Raw genomic sequence first — 6,248 nt, 5'->3', positions numbered from 1 at the left:
GACCCACCTCTGGAGTTCGGTACAGGTGTTAAAAAAATAAAGATATTATTACTGTATGGCTCCTAGATGTTTACACCTACAGAACATTTGTGACACTATTTCAAAACCAGGGGCATTGATTTATTAATAACTTGACCTACTTTGTAGCTTTATTAACCTGCACTCTTCTGCAGTGGCTTCTCATGAGATTAATCTGTATCACAAATGCCAGAGGCAAATTTTGTGGTCAGGAGTTAGAAGTACGAGACCTGACTTGCGTTGGTATTCTTTATAATCCCAAAGGTGTTCAGTAGGGTTCACAGGTAAGGGCTATATGCTATGGAGTTTTACATGGGGCACAGTCATGCTAGAACTGAAAAGGACCTTCCCCAAACGGTTACCATAAGAGCTTAGTTGTATGAGATACCTTCCTATGATATTGTGACATTAGCATGGAAGGAGGGGGTAACATATTTTTAGGGGTTGAAGGTCTGGTGGCAACATACAGTGCAGATATTACTGTTCCATTTCTTGAATGCAGTGACAGTTCTTGGGTGCGGTGCAGTGACTTTCTTTGTTCTGCAATATTTTAATGAATAATGCCCACAAAGAAGAATGTGAGATGCAATAGGCTGCACTGCAAAAAACACAGAAAAACTTATTTTTTAAGTTGATATACATTGTAACCCGTTCACTCACACCGCAATCTGGCTCACTGCAATTGTGGTGCAGTGCAGTACAAACCAAAAATGAGGTGTAACTTGATTCCTAAATTTGATGTATGCAAATTTGCTATTGATGTCATCTTATATTTATGCTTTACAGGTGGTCTACAGCTTCTATGATGAAAATGTCAATTATTCAGAAATTGATAAGGGAAGAATCAAGAGAGCAGGTAAGAAAATCTCAGATGGGTTGTGTTTATTAATATGAACAAATCAACTTATTTTTTATTGGATGTGAGGATGTTTAGATTGCTAGATGTTGGTATTTTTATGACTATGCACTGCAGGTATTGGTGGTGCACTGGTGTATTCAAAATAAAATCCAAGAATTTGGCTATGACTGTTATTTTTAAAAGTATGTTATATTTTTTCCATGAGGATAAACTAACAAAATGCAATTGTCAACAAGGGGGAAGTTAAGCTCTGGATAGAGAAAAACAAAATGTGAAATAATTAGCAAACTTTTACTTTTAAGGCAGCAACCACACGATCTGTATCTTGCTGCATAACATAGGAGAGCAATCAACCCAAACTAAAAAAAGTATATTCATATATATATATAATCGTATATATTCAATGTATTAAGAGACCACAGATAGCACAGCAGTGTAAAATTGTCAAACAGCAAGGCTAGGCCTAAATTTACTAGAGATAAAGAGCACAGGTTGGGGCTTTTTTATTACAATGAATGGCTAATTGTATTTTAATCTATAGGGTGGGGGTGTGGTATGTGAGATATATAGGTACACATTGTTTCATTTAGTTTTAGTTTTCATTCAAAGATGCAAAACGGGTCCAGGTAATTAGTAAATGCTCTAATATAAGTATACAATATTTAAATTATTCTAAATAGAATAAAAATAAATAAAATATTTAATAGGGATATCCTTTTAATAACAATGCAACCATTTTGGCCTGCAAAAAATGGGAAAGAAAGAAGTTTACTGTAGCTGTCTTTATTTTCACTAATGACTAATTGTCAAGTGTGTCTCCAGCCAAAATGTCTAACACATTTTTATTTTTTTTTTCTACAATTTTGAAATCAACTACAACAACACTGAATACAACTACATCAGTTTTATCACAATTGTGTTTTCCGAGTAAGTATTATTTTATTTTGCATGTAATTCTTTGCTGGTTGTATACTTTAATGTTCCAAATATTTTGTACTAAAGTGTTGCCAATCAGGGTGAGGGGCAAATTGTCTATAAAATGAAACTCCACCCAATATATATATATATATATATATATATATATATATATATATATATATATATATATATATATATATATATATATATATATATATATATATATATATATATATATATATATATGTATATAGGCCGCTACAACTTTACAATTTCAGCTTACCTGTAGAGCCAAGATTAGCCTTTTACCACTTTGTTGGGAGGGGTTAAGGTCTACACTCCAAGGGAACAAAAAGTAACACAAGACACAGTAGGGTATAGAACTCTGTTCCACCTCACCAAAGTAGGATAGTTTTTACTACTACAGCTGCTTCTATATTACAACAGTAATTACATTACTGCTCCTGAAAACAGGCTTAATGTGTTTCACAGAACATATTGTTCATATCAGACCTATATCACAAATGATTGATGTGAATCTAGAATACATGAAAAAAATACAAAGTGAACACAAAGCATAATCTAAAGAACCCCAAAATTACTAAAAAATACTATAGTGATAAATCCTAAAAAACGAGCATTATATGTAGTGCCAGAAACAGCCTCTTCGACATGTTAATCAAATGTTTCCAGCCACAGTGTCTGTATGAGGGCAAGGAGTTAGAATATCAGATGGCGAGACAGTATCATCTATCTGTCATGTCCCAAAGTGTAATTCTACTAAATTCTAGACCCAATGAATTACAAGGTCAAGAAACTTCCCCTTTGGCCAGAATTATCTGATTTTGGAAGTGCTGTCTTCTGCAATTTTGAATGTGATGAATAGAATTTTCATTGTGGCATTAAGAGCTGTCAATCTCATTTGGTATATGTGAAGATAATCAAAGTGGGCTGAACAGTTGTCACTCCCAACTGGATGTCTGCCATCATTGTGGAGCGATAAATGTTTATTGAATTTAATTAGTTCTGAATGGGTGACCTGTTTAAGCCAAATGTTCGTGATGGCAAGCAATATTTGCACCACCTTAGCACCACCACCATCTCCAACAGCATAATTGAAGGTGTGACAATCATACACATGGATTCAGAATGGACCCAGGTTGTACATGATTTTTATATTTGGTTTAAGAAAACAATGCTAGGAATCTATCACAAAAATCATGGCAAGAGTTCTCCCTAGCCCCACCCGGCTCTTTTTTGTAACCACCCGGCTGTTTTTGGGTGGTTAATGAAGAGTTGGGTCACAATACAGAGGCTGACACCTACCTGCCAACCATTTCTTCCCACCCAGCTTAAAAAGATTTCTGGGTTGGGGACCAATGGCTATCTATACAGGACACCTAGATGTATTGTGATTGAAAAATGACAGTCGCATTATGAAAAAACAGTTGATTTCTTTGGAGGATAAACAATTTGTGAATGTTTATAAAGTGAAATCACAACTTTAAATGCAAATATACACAGAAAATGTTATCTCATTGTGGCACACAAATAAGGAGATACTGATGACTGGGTTTGGGGTGGTTCCAACCATTGATCTAAAAAGAAAGATGAAAAATGTTTACGAAGCCAGCAAGCAAAAATTGTATTAGGGAGATAATTTCTTTTTCTGCACCCTTAATGAGGTTGTTCTGTCAATATACATCTAGGGATATGTCCTTAAAAAAAGGAAGAAAAAAATAATAAAATAATTTTGGCTACATTAAAAAAAATCATACAAATTCTTTTTAGGAGAGGTAATGTCTCTTAAGTCATTAATGGTGCTAATAAATCACACAATGTTAGAATAGAAGAAATGAATACATAATTAGGATATAAAAATATATGATTTTTTATTTCTTTACAGCTACAACAATGACTACTACAACAACTACTTGTAAGTACATGTCCAGCAATAGCTTGTGGAGTTGGGCACGTGCCTATCAAATGACACTGACATGTTTTTTGGGAGGTCTGACTATAAATATTATAGAGGGTTAGATTAAAAAAAAATCAATGATTTTCCCTCACATGGGATCAGTGTCCAATTAAAATAATATAAATGTGGCCTCTTAACTCTTTCTCAAACTCTCCAGGGCAACTAAATCCAGCTGACCTAATTCTTGGAGGACCTCCTTGGCTCTCCCAGCACACAGGCTTCATACAGACTTTCTTGCATACAGACCTCACACAGACATTCTTTCTGAGCAAGACCCAGTTTTAGACTCTTTTATTGACTCTCTATCGCTTTTTTATCATCAGCCAGGTGCTTCATAGCCACCTTCAAATTCCGGCCTGGCAAAAGAATAGAGTATTTAGCCCAACCTTTCTATTCAAGACTTTCTAAAGATTTGAAATACTACAGCACAGCAATTATTTTATCCCCGTTTCCAGTTAAAACAAAGGAAATACTTTGAAGCCTCCAACCTTGGCATCCATCTACTCATCTCAAAAAAAAATATTACACTTGAGTAGGACATTTTTACAAAACCACCTTTCATTCCCTTTAATAGGAATATTATTTTAGTAGGAATAGACCCACTTAGGCCTGCAAATCGCTGTGGCTGTTTCTCACTAATGAATAACTGTCCTATTTCCTAAATTGTAGCCAAAATTACTTTTTCTTTTTTTTAATTTTTCCTTGCTGTCTGCCTAAAACATCAGCTACTACTACATCAACCACCACATCCACATCAACCACAACAACCACGGGAACTACGACTTCAACCACAACGACACCTACTTGTAAGTAAAATATTACTTTGTGTTTTAAGCAAGCTATTTCCTTTCAAAAGCTTTCCTAGTGTTAGCATTCAAAAGCATTAATCTGCTGGGTCACCTTTTGTGGTGGAGTGATGCTACAGTCGTAGCAGACAAAGCGCTGGCACCCAAGTAACAATTTACAGTGTTCCCCTGTATTACCCCAGCAGCTACATAAAAGGTTATGTACAAAGGTAGAGGCTAGGGTAGAAGAGCTGGGCTATCACAGAAAGTAAATAAACAAATCCCAAAGAAAGAGTTATGATGCACAAGGATGGAGACTTCTATGCCAGGTAATTGACTCTCCAACTGTAGTCTAATGGTGCATTACAAGTAGCCTTTTGGCTAGATGGAGGGTTTAGCATGCAGCACTCTCTGCCTAGCTTTTGGCTAGGAAGCCACTGATAGCCAAGACAGAGGGCTGCAAGGTCCAGCAGCCTAAAGAAGCCATGTAAAGGGGGAGAATAGGGAAACAGATCTGCCTTGGATTGACAGACTACCTGTATTTCCCTATATTTTGGCAGTAATACATAAAGCAGAGTGAATCAAAATACAATGTGTTCTTTTTTCTCATTTGATAAATGAACAAGAGACAGAAAGAATTTTTCTGTCTCTTGTTCATTTAAGAAGGAAGGGTTTATTACACATGCGGTAACCAGCAAAGAATGAAAATAGGTCCTGCAAAGAACCTACTGTGAGGGCATGAACATACATTGGACGAAACGGGTCACATAATGCTAAGGAAGTAATTAGAAATAATATTGGCAATATGGCATATAGATAATATAATACTCAGCTAAGGATAATTGTAACACACATTTAAGTGTTATTCATGCTCATGGAAAAAAAAAACTAGTTCAACCCTTTGTTTTACTAAATGTCCACAAACTAACATCTATAATTTGTTTTCTTACAGCTACAACGACTCCTAGTAAGTACATGAACACCATTTACCCTATGCATAAAGATTATGGCAGCACTACACACGTTACATTTAAAGTAGCTCCATATGTAGCATCAAACACACTGCTACTTACTACATTACCTATTTTTAACCTCCTGGGCATTTCACTGATATCTTGATTTCTGTACCAAAAGCGCTACACTGTTTTTCATGAATTTTTTTTTTATTAAATTGTAGACCTGTAACTTACAGAAATATGTCCAAACAAGGCTCTAGTAGATATTCTGAATATAATAAAGTTTGAAACACAATCATGTAAAAAAAATAAATAAAATTAAATAAAAAACACAAAAATCACCTTAAACAAGAATGCATAAATAATTAAAAAATACTGAAAATGCAATAATTCTGTATACTGTATAGTATTATATTTTTGTAGTGTGGTAAATTTTAAGTCCAACCTCACATAAATATAGACAAAACCACATAAATATATTTTGTATTATTTTGTATTGGATTGGATACAGGACTTTGTATTGAATCCAATACAAAATATATGAATTTCCTGGTACGACCCCCGTCAACAGGCGTATGCACTGACATCATCAGGAATCGCAGAGGGACGCGTACGGGAACGCCGAGTGTTCTAATTCTTTGCGTACTTCTATGCAAAAAGCGTTGGAAGCGTTTTTAGATGTAGGCTATAATTCTTAGGCATAACTCACCGAACTTTTATTAAAAAAAAAAAAA

Source organism: Pyxicephalus adspersus, chromosome 4, assembly GCF_032062135.1.
Source record: "Pyxicephalus adspersus chromosome 4, UCB_Pads_2.0, whole genome shotgun sequence".
NCBI lineage: Eukaryota > Metazoa > Chordata > Amphibia > Anura > Pyxicephalidae > Pyxicephalus > Pyxicephalus adspersus.
The sequence above is the reverse complement of the archived record's forward strand: the minus strand, read 5'-3'. Positions refer to the sequence as shown.